Raw genomic sequence first — 19,527 nt, 5'->3', positions numbered from 1 at the left:
ACTCCTCGGTCAATATCCAATAGCGGGACCTGGATGCCCATATTGGATCCTACATATTCTACGAATATCTTATCGTTTGAACCTCAGTGCCAAGGATTCATATAATCCCGTATATCATTTCCTTTGTCCTTCGGTATGTTACTTGCCCGAGATTCGATCGTCAGTATCCGCATACCTATTTCAATCTCGTTTACCGGCAAGTCTCTTTACTCGTTCCGTAATACAAGATCCCGCAACTTACACTAAGTCACATTGCTTGCAAGGCTTGTGTGTGATGTTGTATTACCGAGTGGGCCCCGAGATACCTCTCCGTCACACGGAGTGACAAATCCCAGTCTTGATCCATACTAACTCAACTAACACCTTCGGAGATACCTGTAGAGCATCTTTATAGTCACCCAGTTACGTTGCGACGTTTGATACACACAAAGTATTCCTCTGGTGTCAGTGAGTTATATGATCTCATGGTCATAGGAATAAATACTTGACACGCAGAAAACAGTAGCAATAAAATGACACGATCAACATGCTACGTCTATTAGTTTGGGTCTAGTCCATCATGTGATTCTCCTAATGACGTGATCCAGTTATCAAGCAACAACACCTTGTTCATAATCAGAAGACACTGACTATCTTTGATCAACTGGCTAGCCAACTAGAGGCTTGCTAGGGACAGTGTTTTGTCTATGTATCCACACATGTAAATGAGTCTTCATTCAATACAATTATAGCATGGATAATAAACGATTATCTTGATACAGGAATTATAATAGTAACTATATTTATTATTGCCTCTAGGGCATAATTCCAACAGTCTCCCACTTGCACTAGAGTCAATAATCCAGCCCTCACATCATCATGCGAATTACATTGTAATAAATCTAACACCCATACAGTTCTGGTGTTGATCATGTTTTGGCCGTGGAAGAGGTTTAGTCAGCGAGTCTGCTACATTCAGATCCGTGTGCACTTTGCATATATTTACGTCCTCTCCCTCGACGTAGTCGCGGATGAGTTTGAAGCGTCGTTTGATGTGTCTGGACTTCTTGTGAAACCGCGGTTCCTTTGCTAAGGCAATGGCACCCGTGTTGTCACAGAACAAGGTTATTGGATTCAGTGCGCTTGGCACCACTCCAAGATCCGTCATGAATTGCTTCATCCAGACACCCTCCTTAGCCGCCTCCGAGGCAGCCATGTACTCCGCTTCACATGTAGAATCTGCTACGACGCTTTGCTTGGAACTGCACCAGCTTACCGTACCCCCATTAAGAATAAATACGTATCCGGTTAGCGACTTAGAGTCGTCCGGATCTGTGTCAAAGCTTGCATCGACGTAACCTTTTACGACGAGCTCTTCGTCACCTCCATACACGAGAAACATCTCCTTAGTCCTTTTCAGGTACTTCAGGATATTCTTGACCGCTGTCCAGTGATCCACTCTTGGATTACTCTGGAACCTACCTGCCATACTTATGGCCAGGCTAACATCCGGTCTAGTGCACAGCATTGCATACATGATAGAACCTATGGCTGAAGCATAGGGGACGGAGCGCATATGCTCTCTATCTTCATCAGTTGCTGGGCACTGAGTCTTACTCAATCTCGTACCTTGTAAAACTGGCAAGAACCCTTTCTTGGACTGTTCCATTTTGAATCTCTTCAAAACTTTATCAAGGTATGTGCTTTGTGAAAGTCCTATCATGCGTTTTGATCTATCCCTATAGATCTTAATGCCTAGAATGTAAGAAGCTTCTCCTAGGTCCTTCATAGAGAAACTTTTATTCAAGTAACCCTTTATGCTCTCCAAAAACTCCACATTGTTTCCAATCAGCAATATGTCATCCACATATAATATTAGAAACGCCACAGAGCTCCCACTCACTTTCTTGTAAATACAAGATTCTCCAACCACTTGTATAAACCCAAATGCTTTGATCACCTCATCAAAGCGTTTGTTCCAACTCCGAGATGCTTGCACCAGTCCATAAATGGATCGCTGGAGCTTGCACACCTTGTTAGCATTCTTAGGATCGACAAAACCTTCGGGTTGTATCATATACAACTCTTCCTTAAGGAAACCGTTAAGGAACGCCGTTTTGACATCCATCTGCCAGATTTCATAATCGAAAAATGCAGCTTTTGCTAACATGATTCTGACGGACTTAAGCATCAGTACGGGTGAGAATTTCTCATCATAGTCAACTCCTTGAACTTGTGAAAAACCCTTTGCCACAAGTCGAGCTTTATAAACGGTCACATTGCCGTCAGCGTCCGTCTTCCTCTTAAAGATCCATTTGTTCTGAATAGCCTTGCGGCCCTCAGGTAGTACCTCCAAAGTCCACACTTTGTTCTCATACATGGATCCTAACTCGGACTTCATGGCTTCTAGCCATTTGTTGGAATCTGGGCCCACCATTGCTTCTTCATAATTTGCAGGTTCATTGTTGTCTAACAACATGATTGATAAGACGGGATTACCGTACCACTCTGGAGCAGCACGTGGTCTCGTCGGCCTGCGTGGTTCGACAGAAACTTGAACTGGAGTTTCATAATCATCATCATTAACTTCCTCCTCAACCGGCGTCTCAACGACAGAGGTTTCCCCTTGCCCTGCGCCACCATCCAGAGGGATGAGAGGTTCGACAACCTCGTCAAGTTCTATCTTCCTCCCACTCAATTCTCTCGAGAGAAACTCCTTCTCGAGAAAAGCTCCGTTTTTAGCAACAAACACTTTGCCCTCGGATTTGAGATAGAAGTTGTACCCAACTGTCTCTTTTGGGTAACCTATGAAGACGCACTTTTCCGCTTTGGGTTTCAGCTTTTCAGGCTGAAGCTTTTTGACATAAGCATCACATCCCCAAACTTTAAGAAACGACAACTTTGGCCTTTTGCCATACCACAGTTCGTATGGTGTCGTCTCAACGGATTTTGATGGTGCCCTATTTAAAGTGAATGCAGCTGTTTCTAATGCATAACCCCAAAACAATAACGGCAAATCGGTAAGAGACATCATAGATCGCACCATTTCTAATAAAGTACGATTGCGACGTTCGGACACACCATTACGCTGTGGTGTTCCAGGCGGTGTTAACTGTGAAACAATTCCACATTGTCTTAAGTGAGCACCAAACTTGAAACTCAGATATTCACCCCCATGATCAGACCGTAGGAACTTGATCTTCTTGTTACGATGATTTTCAGCTTCACTCTGAAATTGCTTGAACTTTTCAAATGTTTCAGACTTGTGCTTCATCAAGTAGATATAACCATATCTATTCAAATCGTCAGTGAAGGTGAGAAAATAACGATATCCGCCGCGTGCCTCCACGCTCATCGGACCACACACATCGGTATGTATGATTTCCAACAAGTCACTTGCACGCTCCATTGTTCCGGAGAACGGAGTCTTAGTCATCTTGCCCATGAGACATGGTTCGCACGTGTCAAGTGAATCAAAGTCAAATGACTCCAAAAGTCCATCAGCATGGAGTTTCTTCATGCGCTTTACACCAATATGACCTAAGCGGCAGTGCCACAAAAATATGGTGCTATCGTTGTTAACTCTAACTCTTTTGGTCTCAATGTTATGTATATGCGTATCGCTATCAAGATTCAATATGAACAATCCTCTCACATTCGGTGCATGACCACAAAAAATGTTACTCATAGAAATAGAACAACCATTATTCTCTGACTTAAAAGAGTAACCGTCTCGCAATAAACAAGATCCAGATATAATGTTCATGCTCAACGCATGCACTAAATAACAATGATTTAAGTTCATCACTAATCCTTATGGTAACTGAAGTGAAACTGTGCCGACGGCGATTGCATCAACCTTGGAACCATTTCCCACGCGCATCGTCACTTCATCTTTCGCCTGCCTTCGTCTATTCCGTAGTTCCTGTTTCGAGTTTCAAATATGAGCAACAGAACCGGTATCGAATACCCAGGCACTACTACGAGAGCCGGTTAAGTACACATCAATAACATGTATATCAAATATACCTGATTTTTCTTTGGCCGCCTTCTTATCTGCCAGATACTTGGGGCAATTGCGCTTCCAGTGACCCATACCCTTGCAATAGTAACACTCCGTTTCAGGCTTAGGTCCAGCTTTGGGTTTCTTCGTCAGATTGGCAACAGGCTTGCCGCTCTTCTTCGAATTACCCTTCTTGCCTTTGCCGTTTCTCTTGAAACTAGTGGTCTTATTCACCATCAACACTTGATGCTCTTTACGGAGTTCAGACTCTGCGACTTTCAGCATCGCAAACAACTCGCCGGGAGACTTGTTCATCCCTTGCATGTTGTAGTTCAACACAAAGCCTTTATAGTTTCGCGGCAGTGATTGAAGGATTCTGTCAGTGATAGCCTCTTGCGGGAGTTCAATCCCCAGCTCAGCTAGACGGTTTGAGTACCCAGACATTTTGAGCACATGTTCACTGACAGACGAGTTTTCCTCCATCTTGCAAGCATAGAATTTATCGGAGGTCTCATACCTCTCGATCCGGGCATTCTTCTGAAAGATAAACTTCAACTCCTGGAACATCTCAAATGCTCCACGACGCTCAAAGCGACGTTGAAGTCCCGGGTCTAAGCCATACAAGACTGCACATTGAACTATTGAGTAGTCCTCCTTACGTGCTAACCAAGCGTTCTTAACATCCTGATCAGCCGTAGCGGGTGGTTCATCTCCTAACGCAGCATTAAGGACATAATCCTTCTTCCCAGCTTGTAAGATTAGCTTAAGATTACGAGCCCAGTCTACAAAGTTGCTTCCATCATCTTTCAACTTAGCTTTCTCTAGGAATGTATTAAAATTCAGGATGATTGTCGCGTGAGCCATGATCTACAATACAAATATATTCAAAGTGGACTTAGACTATCTTAAAGATAATTAGAGTTTAACTTAATCAAATTATTTGCTAAACTCCCACTCAAAAAGTACATCTCTCTAGTCATTTGAGTGGTTCATGATCCACCTACACTAGCTCAAGTCCGATCATCACGTGAGTTGAGTGTAGTTTCAGTGGTAAGCATCCCTATGCTAATCATATCATCTATATGATTCATGATCGACCTTTCGGTCTCATGTGTTCCGAGGCCATGTCTGCACATGCTAGGCTCGTCAAGCTTAACCCGAGTGTTCCGCGTGCGCAACTGTTTTGCACCCGTTGTATGTGAACGTTGAGTCTATCACACCCGATCATCACGTGGTGTCTCGAAACGACGAACTGTAGCTACCGTCGTTCTAAGCAAAATAAGGTGCAAAAAAGGATTAACATCACATGCAATTTATAAGTGACATGATATGGCCATCATCACATGCTCCTTGATCTCCATCACCAAAGCACCGGCACGATCTTCTTGTCACCGGCGCCACGCCATGATCTCCATCAACGTGTTGCCATCGGGGTTGTCGTGCTACTGATGCTATTACTACTAAAGCTACTTCCTAGCAAAATAGTAAACGCATCTGCAAGCACAAACGTTAGTATAAAGACAACCCTATGGCTCCTGCCGATTGCCGTACCATCGACGTGCAAGTCGATATTTTCTATTACAACATGATCATCTCATACATCCAATATATCACATCACATCGTTGGCCATATCACATCACAAGCATACCCTGCAAAAACAAGTTAGACGTCCTCTAATTTTGTTGTTGCATGTTTTACGTGGTGACCATGGGTATCTAGTAGGATCGCATCTTACTTACGCAAACACCACAACGGAGATATATGAGTTGCTATTTAACCTCATCCAAGGACCTCCTCGGTCAAATCCGATTCAACTAAAGTTGGAGAAACCGACACTTGCCAGTCATCTTTGAGCTAAGGGGGTTACTCGTAACGATGAAACCAGTCTCTCGTAAGCGTACGAGTAATGTCGGTCCAAGCCGCTTCAATCCAACAATACCGCGGAATCAAGAAAAGACTAAGGAGGGCAGCAAAACCCACATCACCGCCCACAAAAACTTTTGTGTTCTACTCGAGAAGACATCTACGCATGAACCTAGCTCATGATGCCACTGTTGGGGAACGTCGCATGGGAAACAAAAAATTTCCTACGCGCACGAAGACCTATCATGGTGATGTCCATCTACGAGAGGGGATGAGTGATCTACGTACCCTTGTAGATCGTACAGCAGAAGCGTTAGTGAACGCGGTTGATGAGGTGGAATGTCCTCACGTCCCTCGATCCGCCCCGCGAACAATCCCGTGATCAGTCCCACGATCTAGTACCGAACGGACGGCACCTTCGCGTTCAGCACACGTACAGCTCGACGATGATCTCGGCCTTCTTGATCCAGCAAGAGAGACGGAGAGGTAGAAGAGTTCTCCGGCAGCGTGACAGCGCTCCGGAGGTTGGTGATGACCTTGTCTCAGCAGGGCTCCGCCCGAGCTCCGCAGAAACGCGATCTAGAGGAAAAACCGTGGAGGTATGTGGTCGGGCTGCCGTGGAAAAGTCGTCTCAAATCAGCCCCAATACCTCCGTATATATAGGTGGGAGGGAGGGGACCTTGCCTTGGGGCTCAAGGAGCCCCAAGGGGGTCGGCCGAGTCCAAGGGGGGAAGGCTCCCCCCCCTTCAAACCGAGTTGGACTTGGTTTGGTGGGTGGGAGTCCTTCCCTTCCTTCCCACCTCCCTTTTTTTTCTTTCTCTTTGATTTTCCTTTGTATGGCGCATAGGGCCCTTTTGGGCTGTCCCACCTGCCCACTAAGGGCTGGTGCGCCACCCTTATGGCCTATGGGCTTCCCCGGGGTGGGTTGCCCCCCCCGGTGAACTCCCGGAACCCATTCGACATTCCGAGTACATTCCCGGTAACTCCGAAAACCTTCCGGTAATCAAATGAGGTCATCCTATATATCAATCTTCGTTTCCGGACCATTCCGGAAACCCTCGTGACGTCCGTGATCTCATCCGGGACTCCGAACAACATTCGGTAACCAACCATATAACTCAAATACGCATAAAACAACGTCGAACCTTAAGTGTGCAGACCCTGCGGGTTCGAGAACTATGTAGACATGACCCGAGAGACTCCTCGGTCAATATCCAATAGCGGGACCTGGATGCCCATATTGGATCCTACATATTCTACGAAGATCTTATCGTTTGAACCTCAGTGCGAGGGATTCATATAATCCCGTATATCATTCCCTTTGTCCTTCGGTATGTTACTTGCCCGAGATTCGATCGTCAGTATCCGCATACCTATTTCAATCTCGTTTATCGGCAAGTCTCTTTACTCGTTCCGTAATACAAGATCCCGCAACTTACACTAAGTCACATTTCTTGCAAGGCTTGTGTGTGATGTTGTATTACCAAGTGGGCCCCGAGATACCTCTCCGTCACACGGAGTGACAAATCCCAGTCTTGATCCATACTAACTCAACTAACACCTTCGGAGATACCTGTAGAGCATCTTTATAGTCACCCAGTTACGTTGCGACGTTTGATACACACAAAGTATTCCTCTGGTGTCAGTGAGTTATATGATCTCATGGTCATAGGAATAAATACTTGACACGCAGAAAACAGTAGCAATAAAATGACACGATCAACATGCCACGTCTATTAGTTTGGGTCTAGTCCATCACATGATTCTCCTAATGACGTGATCCAGTTATCAAGCAACAACACCTTGTTCATAATCAGAAGACACTGACTATCTTTGATCAACTGGCTAGCCAACTAGAGGCTTGCTAGGGACAGTGTTTTGTCTATGTATCCACACATGTAAATGAGTCTTCATTCAATACAATTATAGCATGGATAATAAACGATTATCTTGATACAGGAATTATAATAATAACTATATTTATTATTGCCTCTAGGGCATAATTCCAACAGGTTATTTCAAAGAATTCTGATTGTGATGCTTCTAACCTTTGGCATATGCGTCTTGGACATATGAGTGAACTTGGTTTGGCAGAGTTAAATAAGAGAGGTCTTCTTAAAGGATATCAAATTGGTAAATTGAAATTTTTTGAGCATTGCATCTTCGGCAAGCACAAGAGGGTGAAGTTCAACACTTCGACTCATACAACTTGGTATCAGAGCCTTATGGGGACCATCTCACAAAAAGTCACTAGGTGGTGCTAGTTACATGTTGACTATTATTGATGATTATTCGAGAAAGGTTTGGCCTTATTTCTTGAAGCATAAATGGCAAGCTTTCTCAGCTTTTAAGGAGTGGAAGATTATGATTGAGAGACAAACTTAAAAGAAGGTAAAAATACTTCGTACTGATAATGGTATGGAATTCTGTTCTAAGAAATTTGGGAATTATTGCAAGTCTGAAGGCATTGTCAGACACCACACCGTTCCTTATACTCCTCAACAAAACGGTGTTGCTGAGCGTATGAACAGGACCATTATTTCCAGAGCCCGTTGCATGTTGTCCAATGCAGGTTTGCATAGGCGTTTTTGGGCTGAGGCCGCTTCCACTGCTTGTTATCTCATCAACCGTTCACCATCTATTCCTCTTAATAAGAAAACTCCAATTGAGGTATGGTCTGGTTCACCTGCTGATTATTCACAGTTGAGAGTTTTTGGTTGCATTTCTTATGCTCATGTTGATAATGGAAAGTTGGAGCCTATGGTTGTTAAGTGCATCTTTCTTGGTTACAAATCTGGTGTTAAAGGTTTTAAATTGTGGAATCCTGAATCACAAAAGATTGTTATTAGCAGGAACGTTATCTTTAATGAATCTGCTATGTTACATGATGTTCCATCTACTAATGTTCCTCTTGAGAGTGAACAGCAACCTACTGTTCAGGTGGAGCATGTTATTGATTCAGGTGATACTTCTGATAAGGAAAATATTGATGCACATGATGAACCCGTCTTTGATGATGAACATGTCACTCCAAATCAGCCTATTGTTCCACACGGTTGGAATCTCGCACGTGACAGAGTTAGGCGAGGTATTAATGCACCTGAAAGGTTAATTGAGGAGTGCAATATTGTTTCTTTTGCTTTATCTGTTGCAGAAGAAATTGAAGGTAATGTTGAGCCTTCTTCATATTCCTAGGCCATTATTTCTGGTGATCATAATAAGTGGATGACTGCTATGCACGATGAGATGGAATCACTTGAAAAGAATGGCACTTGGGATTTGATAAGATTACCTAGAGAGAAGAAACCTATTCGTTGCAAGTGGGTTTTCAAAATAAAGGAAGGTGTTTCTCCCAATGATGAGACAAGATATAAAGCAAGGTTAGTTGCTAAAGGTTATAGCCAAATTCCAGGTATTGACTATAACGAAGTATTTTCTCCTGTTGTGAAGCATAACTCTATTCACACTGTACTTAGTATTGTTGCCATGAATGATTTTGAGCTTGAACAATTGGATGTTAAAACTGCATTCTTACATGGAGAATTGGAAGAGGATATTTATGTGGAACAACCTGAAGGTTTTGTTATTCCTGGAAAAGAAAAGCCTGTCTGTAAGTTAAAGAAATCTCTTTATGGATTGAAGCAATCCCCTCGACAGTGGTACAAGAGATTTGACACCTTTATGCTCTCTCAAGGTTTCAATCGGTCTAGTTATGATAGATGTGTTTATTTGAAAACTGTCAATGGTTCAGCTATTTATTTGCTCCTTTATGTTGATGATATGTTAATTGCTGCAAAGAGCATGTCAGAGATTGATGAACTAAAGTAGCAATTGAGTAATGAATTTGAGATGAAGGATTTGGGTGTAGCAAAGAAAATACTTGGCATGGAAATATCCAGAGATAGACCGTCTGGAAAATTATATCTCAGTCAGAAGGGATATATTGATAAAGTTCTTCGTCGTTTTAATATGCATAATGCCAAGCCTGTAAGTACTCCATTAGCTGCACACTTCAAATTATCATCAGCCTTATGTCCCGAGTCACATGCAGATATTGAGTACATGTCTAGAGTTCCCTATTCAAGTGCAGTTGGTTCACTTATGTATGCCATGGTTTGTTCTCGTCCGGATTTATCTTATGCACTGAGTGTTGTTAGTAGATACATGGCTAATCCTGGAAAAGAGCATTGGAATGCAGTTCAGTGGATTTTCAGATACGTGTGAGGTACTTCTAATGCTTATTTACAGTTTGGGAGAACTGGAGATGGACTTGTTGGTTTTATTGATTCTGATTTTGCTGGTGATGTGGATAAGAGAAGATCGCTCACAGGTTATGTTTTCACCATTGGTGGTTGTGCTGTGAGTTGGAGAGCAACTTTGCAGTCTATTGTGGCTTGTTCCACTACTGATGCCGAGTATATGGCTATTTTTGAGGCATGCAAAGAAGCTATCTGGTTGAAAGGTTTGTACACTGAGCTTTGTGGAGACTCATCTTGCCCTACCATATTTTTTGACAGTCAAAGTGCTATATATCTTACAAAGAATCCAATGTATCATGAGAGAACAAAACACATTGATGTCAGATTTCACTATGTTCGAGATGTTGTTGCTAAAGGTGATTTGAAGGTATGCAAGATAAGTACTCATGATAATCCAGCTGATATGATGACAAATCCAGTTCCTATCAATAAGTTTGAGCTTTGCTCAGGCTTAGTTGGTATTTCTCGCTAGTTCCTTTGGACTTTGACGCACAAGGTGTTTAAGCTGATTTGGATGGAGTTATTCACTTTTCTTCGACTACTGGAGGGAATTTGGCTCAAGGTGGAGATTGTTTAATTGTGATCCAAATTCTACTGTATTGGACTAGACGTAGTACAAACGGTGTGGGCCTTTGCGTTGGTACCGACGCGTACGAGTACAACTCGTTTACTTGTCCTCCAACACTAGTGGAAAACGGGCCTTTGGCCGGGACCATTTAGTCCCGGCCTGCCTCTGGGCCGGGACTAAAGGCCCGGCCACGTCGCCCCAATTCTCAATGCCTCCCTCGAGGCTTTAGTCCCGGCCCGTAAGGAGCCTTTAGTCCCGGTTCGTGTCCCAAACCGGGACTAAAGGGCTACGCGGTGGGCAGTGGTGGTGGAAACCGTTCGTATCCCCCTTTAGTCCCGGTTGGTGGCTCAACCCGGGACTAGAGGACTAACGCCTGGCCTGCCGTAGTGGTGGCGACTGTTGGTATACCTCTTTAGTCCCAGTTGGTGGCTCAACCCGGGACTAAAGACCCAAACGGTTTGCATCCCGCGTCGTTTCGGGCGATGAAAAGCACGAACCGAAGCGTACAGTCGCCATTTCTCTGTTTCTTCTTCTCTCTCGCTCTCCCTCTCTGTTCTTATCCTCTCTTCTTCCCTTCTCTTCTTCCACCATGCCAACTAGCTTTCATGAGGTGCTCGCACATGGCACGACCAAGCTCCATGTCGTGTACACGAACCTGAGCAGGGAGGTGCCGTTTTTTCTTCAACAGTTGAAGGAATGATGGTTTGACAACGCAGTGGATCATGAGAAGTTCTTGGGGCTTGATCCGGAGTACACGGCCGATCAACGCGGTGTTGCCGTCATCCAACTATGTTTCAAACACCATGTCTTGATCTTCCAATGGGCGAGGTAAGTTTTGAGGCTTTCTTTGATCCAAGATAATGACATTGTAATTTTATTTGTTTCAATCATAGTTGGTTCCCTTCAAATAGTTGTAGTGAAACAATTTTGATTAGTTTAAGGGCAGCACAATCTAATTGGAATAGTGTTCCATAATCTGAAAAATCGTATTAGAATCAACTAGTGTTTAATATGTTCCATTGGAATCATAGTTGGTTCCCTTCAAATAGTTGTAGTGAAACAATTTTGATTAGTTGAAGGGGAACACAATCTGATTGGAATAGTGTTCCATAATCTGAAAAATCATATTAGAATCAACTAGTGTTTAATATGTTCCATTGGAATCATAGTTGGTTCGCTTCAAATAGTTGTAGTGAAACAATTTTGATTAGTTGAAGGGAACACAATCTGATTGGAATAGTGTTCCACAATCTGAAAAATCTGATTGGTTCAGTATGTTCCATTGAAATCATAGTTGTAGTGATACAATTTTATGCGGTGTTCTTTGATCCAAGGTTATGAAAATTGAATATAGCTAGTGATCTCTCTAGGTTCCATTGGATAGCAATATGATATGTCATAGTCATGAAAATTGCATATAGCTAGTGATCTCTCTAGGTTCCATTGGATAGCTATAGTGATCTCTCTAGGTTCCATTGCATATGTTCTATTTGAATCCTAAAGATAATTTTCTCTTTAGTTCTAGTGAAACATGTTTCCTTATTGCAGCAGTATGTAACATTTGTTCCATTTTAATTTGTTTCTGTTGCAGGAGTGACAAGCATTGTCTAGAACTCATGGACTTCCTTCGCATCGGCATCACTTTTGCTTCCGTTGACATAAGGAATGACAAGCTGAAGATGAGGCACAGCTTCGGTATTGAGATACCAGCTGGTTGCCTCGTTGATCTCCAAACGATATTCAGGCTTCGACATGACAGGACTTCGATGGCTCATATGGCAGTTGCCTTGATCGACGATTCATATGCTGATATGAAGACCAGTTTCCCAAAGTCTCAACACAAACTTTGGGAGAAGGGCCCACTTGATGATATCAACATTGAGTATGCAGCAAAAGATGCATACGTTTCATACGAGTTGTACCGCAAGATTCGAGTCGTCCACTATGGCCAGCGTCACCTCGAGGAAGGTGGGCATTCTGATTTAGATGATTCAGACGAGTAGTGTTCTGAACGTCGAACACTTGTATATATATCTATGGTAGCTATTATTATGTACTGTTTGGACTAGTATCATGTACTTCTTGGACCGATTTATTTATGTCTAGTTTCTGTTTGTGCCATTATAGTTTCCAAATTTGAATGGTTTAGCCCTTTCTAACTTCATTTGCTACTTTTGAATGGTTTAGCCCTTTCTAACTTCATGGTATAATGCATTTCGACCACATATATATACAAAAAGTCTTCAGTTCAAATAAGTTCAAAAAATGAAATCCCTTTTGTAACAGATCTGTTTTTGATTAAAACAGTCATTTAAAAATGAAAGACCATTAGTCCCACGTGGCGTGCAGCGGAACCACGTGGCGTGCCGCGGAACCACTTTTGTTGTGGGGGTCGCTTCTCCTTCTTCGAAACCCTCCTACTTCGAGAGAGATTGTCCGTTTTGTACACGAACTGCATGCAGTTTTTGTCATAGCCCTCTCAACTTTTTAACACATGCTATGTGGGTGAAATGATGATAGGATGCCAACTTTCAACATTTTCAGAGTTCATTTGTAGTGCTTTTCAATTTCAGGGTCAACTAGCTCAAAACAAATAAGTAAATGCACGGGATATACCAAATGAAGTTAGAAATTGTTGAAATTTTGTGATATGCCTTAGAATGGTGCATTTTGAACACACAAAAAGGATGGAGTTCAAATAAGTTCAAAAAACGAAATCCCTTTGTAAGAGATGAGTTCTCGTTCGAAACGCTCCTACTTCGAGAGAGATTGTCCGTTTTGTACACGAACTGCATGCAGTTTTTGTCGTAGCCCTCTCAACTTTTTGACACATGCTATGTGGGTGAAATGATGATAGCATGCCAACTTTCAACATTTTCAGAGTTCATTTGTAGTGCTTTTCAATTTTAGGGTCAACTAGCTCAAAAAAAAATAAGTAAATGCACGAAATATACCAAATGAAGTCAGAAATTGTTGAAATTTTGTGATGTGCCTTAGAATGGTGCATTTTGAAGACACAAAAAGTATGGAGTTCAAATAAGTTCAAAAAAATGAAATCCCTTTATAAGGGATGAGTTCTCGTTCGAAACGCTCCTACTTCGAGAGAGATTGTCCGTTTTGTACATGAACTGCATGCAGTTTTTGTCGTAGCCCTCTCAACTTTTTAACACATGCTATGTGGGTGAAATGATGATAGCATGCCAACTTTCAACATTTTCAGAGTTCATTTGTAGTGCTTTTCAATTTCAGGGTCAACTAGCTCAAAAAAATAAGTAAATGCACGAAATATACCAAATGAAGTCAGAAATTGTTGAAATTTTGTGATGTTCCTTAGAATGGTGCATTTTGAACACACAAAAAGTATGGAGTTCAAATAAGTTCAAAAAAATGAAATCCCTTTGTAAGAGATGAGTTCTCGTTCGAAACGCTCCTACTTCGAGAGAGATTGTCCGTTTTGTACACGAACTGCATGCAGTTTTTGTCGTAGCCCTCTCAACTTTTTAACACATGCTATGTGGGTGAAATGATGATAGCATGCCAACATTCAACATTTTCAGAGTTCATTTGTAGTGCTTTTCAATTTCAGGGTCAACTAGCTCAAAAAAAATAAGTAAATGCACGAAATATACCAAATGAAGTCAAAAATTGTTGAAATTTTGTGATGTGCCTTTGTATGGTACATTTTGAACACACAAAAAGTATGGAGTTCAAATAAGTTCAAAAAAATGAAATCCCTTTGTAAGAGATGAGTTCTCGTTCGAAATGGTGCTACTTCGAGAGAGATTGTCCGTTTTGTACACGAACTGCATGCAGTTTTTGTCGTAGCCCTCTCAACTTTTTAACACATGCTATGTGGCTGAAATGATGATAGCATGCCAACTTTCAATATTTTCAGAGTTTATTTGTAGTGCTTTTCTATTTCAGGGTCAACTAGCTCAAAAAAAATAAGTAAATGCACGAAATATACCAAATGAAGTCAGAAATTGTTGAAATTTTGTGATGTGCCTTTGAATGGTGCATTTTGAACACACAAAAAGTATGGAGTTCAAATAAGTTCAAAAAAATGAAATGCCTTTGTAAGAGATGAGTTCTCGTTCGAAACGCTGCTACTTCGAGAGATAATAGTTTGGATCGTCAAAATTATTAATTATGAAAATAAAAAATAGTTTTGCATTATTTATTCAATTTGAAACACTTTTCATTATCATAGTTTTGTCAAATTCTCAAATATGCAAAAAAGAATTTTTAATAAACATAGTTTTTAATTGAAAATAACAAAATAGATAATAGTTTGGATAGTCAAAATTATTAATTATGAAAATAAAAAATAGTTTTGCATTACTTATTCAATTTGAAACACTTTTCATTATCATAGTTTTGTCAAATTCTCAAATATGCAAAAAGAATTTTTAATAAACATAGTTTTTAATTGAAAATAACAAAATAGATAGTAGTTTGGATAGTCAAAATTATTAATTATGAAAATAAAAAATAGTTTTGCATTATTTATTCAATTTGAAACACTTTTCATTATCATAGTTTTGTCAAATTCACAAATCTGCAAAAATAATTTTTAATAAACATAGTTTTTAATTGAAAATAACAAAATAGATAATAGTTTGGATAGTCAAAATTATTAATTATGAAAATAAAAAATAGTTTTGCATTATTTATTCAATTTGAAACACTTTTCATTATCATAGTTTTGTCAAATTCTCAAATATGCAAAAAGAATTTTTAATAAACATAGTTTTTAATTGAAAATAACAAAATAGATAATAGTTTGGATAGTCAAAATTATTAATTATGAAAATAAAAAATAGTTTTGCATTATTTATTCAATTTGAAACACTTTTCATTATCATATTTTGTCAAATTCTCAAATATGCAAAAATAATTTTTAATAAACATAGTTTTTAATTGAAAATAACAAAATAAGTTAATAGTTTGGATAGTCAAAATTATTAATTATTGATGGGGTCATAGTCCTAGGGTAGGGTCATAGGCCTGCCCTACATGTCCTACCCAAGGACTACCCCACACAAAGGACATGACCTTGAGTTTGCCCCGACTGAATTAAGGAGTCCCCATCATCCAGTCGGTGACAGACCCAGGATCATCCAGTCGGAGACTAGCATTCGGAGAACACCGGGCCTACCGACTGGATACACTCGGTACGTCGTAACCTCTCTCGAGGGAAACTGCCCTACGTTTCCGGGTGCATTTACTAGCATTTAGAGCATGCGTTACCTGTAACATACACATTCAATCGCCACTACTCCACCCCTGAATCAGAACCGTTGTGGAGGGCAGCGCACTCTATATAAGCCGCCCTCCCCCACTGGTCAAGGGGTTAGCAAAACATTGTACTCCATATTACACTCGGTAACAAGCTCCGAGAGCACTGAGACGTAGGGCTGTTACCTCCACCGCAGAGGGGCCTGAACTCATACAACCTCGCCGTAGCTAGGACTCTGCCCATCTCCTTCGTACCCTACTCATCTACTGTCAGGCTTATACCCACGACAGTTGGCCGTCAACACCCTGTTTGCCTCCAGCGCCTCCTCCAAAGACTTCTCTCGTACTTCCAGCGCGTCCTTCATGCCGGCCATCGCGAGCATTGCAGCTTCCAGTTCACCAGCATACTGGTTCCTCTCCGCTCTCAGGGCTTCATAAGCCGTTCCCATTTCACAAGTTTTCTGCACCAAGAAACAAAGGGTAATCAGCAAGTTTATCAGTTCGCAGGCTAAGTACTTCAGACCCCTGCCGACGCAAGCAGTCGACAGTGGTCTCGGGGACTACACCCAGTGGGTTCACTAAGAGTGACCCCACTGGCATGCACCTCAAACAGGCCCGCCCTATTGAGGTGCACTCGGAAATACTACTCGACCTGCGTGCCACTTACTCTCGGAGACTCTTACCGCAAGAGCGCTCCGATTGCAATAAGTACTCGCACTCGGAAATCCTGTCTACGGACACAACCAAACTGAAGACAAAATGTATAAAGACAATTGTCGGTGCAAGCACTCGACAGAAGTCTCGGGGACTACACCCACTGGGTTCACTCGGAGTGAACCCATTGCAAAAACAATACCACCCAGTGGGTTACAGGAGAAAAAGTAAATACTTACTAGACTACTTACTCGGATGTCATTGCGCAGCTCCAAGCTCCGCTGGTACAAGGCCGCGACGGAGTCATAAGCCCTCTTGGCTTCTCCAGCCATGAGCTCCGCCTGCACCATGCCCCCCTTGGCCGCTCCCACCTGCTCCTCTGGGACACACCGGATGCTGAATTCAGCATTCGACGAACCGGGAATCGTGGGAAGTTCCTGGGGCATCCCAAGGGTCACCCCAGTCGGTTCCTCCCTCACTGGCACCGGTTCAGTCGGTGGTCGCACTTCCTTCGGTGGAGCGTCGGCGACGAGGGCAGCAACAGGAGGAGCAGCCTCACGAACTGGCTCCAGGACGGGCTCCACAGCGGGGTCGGCTCTCCCCTGGTCGTCCTCGTCCAGGTGAATCGCCCCTCACAATGACAAGCCGAATGACGCGACGACTCAGAAAAAGGAAAAATGGCGTAGTCTACAGGAATAAAATACCCGATTCTCCTACAATATACCTGGCTGGGACGAAACGACGTTGTCCGTGTCCATGGGGTCGTCCCCTTGGCGGGCCGGAGAGGTCGCAGAAGTGGCAACCCTGTCGAGTGAAGTCCATTCGACTTATAAAGCAGGAGTTCACTCGGTCAACAGAAAGAGCCAAAAGTTAGATTCACTTACGTGGAGGTGACGGGGATGGCCATCCTCATCCGCGGCAGAGCCTTCCGAGGTTTGGGCCCACTCGGCTTGGGCGCCCTGGAGGACTGTCCTGCAGGCTCAGCGGCTGCGTCCCTGGCCCTCTTGGTGCCTCGAACACTCGGTACTGTCGCGGCAGCAGGCGGAGCACTCGACGACGCAGGAGGAGCTGAAGGGACGGTGGGCTCATGCCGACGCTTACTTCGATGCTCTGGCCGCGGAGGTGGCGAGTCTGGCTTTTCATCCTCTTCCTCTTCCTCGTTGTCCTCCTCCTCCGACTCCCCGCTGTCGGAGGCGTATTCGGCCCTCTCCACGCTCCCCTCCTGGCTGCCTTCTTCCTCCTCCTCCTCCGGATTCCCGTTCGAGACGGGGGAGAACCAGTTGGTCCACGCCTGCATGAATTTCAGTCGGAAACATTAAGCATCACACGGAGATATAAGTAAACGACTGGAATAAAGACGATTCAATGCACTCGGCTGATGCCATTCACCTAATTCGGTGGAGGGTTGTCCGGGCTGTAAGGCGCCACTCGGCGGGCTCCTTTAGGGTTCTCACAAGGACCCGTGATTTGGAGCACCAACGAGGTCACCTTCTCCTCGAGTATGCCCACCACGTTGGTCCGAGTGGAATCCTCAGGCCCTGTGTAGTGCCACATAGCGTGGTCCCGAGCCTGCAGAGGCTGGATCCGCCGACCGATGAAGACTTCCAGCAGGTCTATAACGGTGACCCCTCTCCTCACAACATCCACGAGTGCCTCAACCAAAGGCTGGATATCGTTCTTCTCGGCCTTAGAGAGCGTGAGTTGTTTGGGCGGAGCGGGACGGTCTAGACTAAACGGAGGCAGCCCAGTAGATGCATTCGGACAGGCTATGTCCTGGCAGTAGAACCACGTCGACTGCCAGTTCCTGACCGACTCGCTCAACTGGAGAGCGGGATAGCTACTCCGACTCTTCTTCTGAAACCCTAAACCCCCGCAGAGCTGGAGGAGATGCGTCTTGTCATCCGACTGACTAAGACGTTTGATGGTTTGAGAGCGGGCGGAGAAGATATGTTTGAATAAACCCCAATGGGGGGGCAACCGATAAAACACTCGCACAAAACAATGAAGGCAGAAAGATGGGCGATGGCATTCGGAGGGAAGTGATGGAGTTGAGCACCAAAGTGATTCATGATGCCTTTGAAGAAGGGATGCGGGGCAGAGAAAAACCTCTGTGAACATGGCTGAGGAGCAAGACGCGCTCCCCCTCCCGTGGCGCCGGCTCGACCTCGTCGTCCGCCGGCAGCCTCCAGGACTGATGCACGAGCATGTCGTGCTCTACCAGCTCCAGCAGGTCCCCCTCCGTCACCGTGGAGGGGAGAAAGTCTCCCTGGATCCACCCCGCCGGCAATGGCCGCTGCCGCCGCTGAGCAGCCGCCGCCTTGCTCTTCTTCTTCCTTGCCTCCATCTTGCTGGTCTGACCTTTGGTCATGGAGGCGACGGCGAGCTCTCAAGAAGGAGGAGAAGAAAGGGGTGTATGAGCACAGGAGGTGGCGAGGAAGACGGAGCAGGCAAGAGCAAAGGATTCGGCGAGCGTAACCGAGGAGTCTCGTCGCCCAGATTTAAATAGAGCGCCGACTGGGTCGCTGGCGAGCGGGCCCGAAATCTTATCCACCCAACCGGCCGCGGCGATATCAATGGAGGAGTTGAAGGCGCGGGAATCGAGGAGTCAGGCGCTACTCGAGCGCGCTGACGTCGTCCCCGCTGAGCGCGCGGAACCCGAAATTTGAGATCCCGGAAAATCCGCCGCTGTCAGTTGACCGGTCGCGTCAAAAGATGCCGCGGAAGCACTCGGTTCCCGACAGTCTGTTTCGCAAGCACCTTCACTCGGATCGCTGGTCAAGAGAGATAAAATGGATAGAGGCAAGCAACGCCCAAGCCGAACCTAGTCCAGTCGGGTCTGAACCTCGAGCACTGCTTCGACGTTTCAACCCCAATCCATTCGGGGACTAATGATGGGGTCATAGTCCTAGGGTAGGGTCATAGGCCTGCCCTACATGTCCTACCCAAGGAATACCCCACACAA

Source organism: Hordeum vulgare, chromosome 2H (genome assembly GCF_904849725.1).
Source record: "Hordeum vulgare subsp. vulgare chromosome 2H, MorexV3_pseudomolecules_assembly, whole genome shotgun sequence".
NCBI classification, from domain to species: domain Eukaryota; kingdom Viridiplantae; phylum Streptophyta; class Magnoliopsida; order Poales; family Poaceae; genus Hordeum; species Hordeum vulgare.
The sequence above is the reverse complement of the archived record's forward strand: the minus strand, read 5'-3'. Positions refer to the sequence as shown.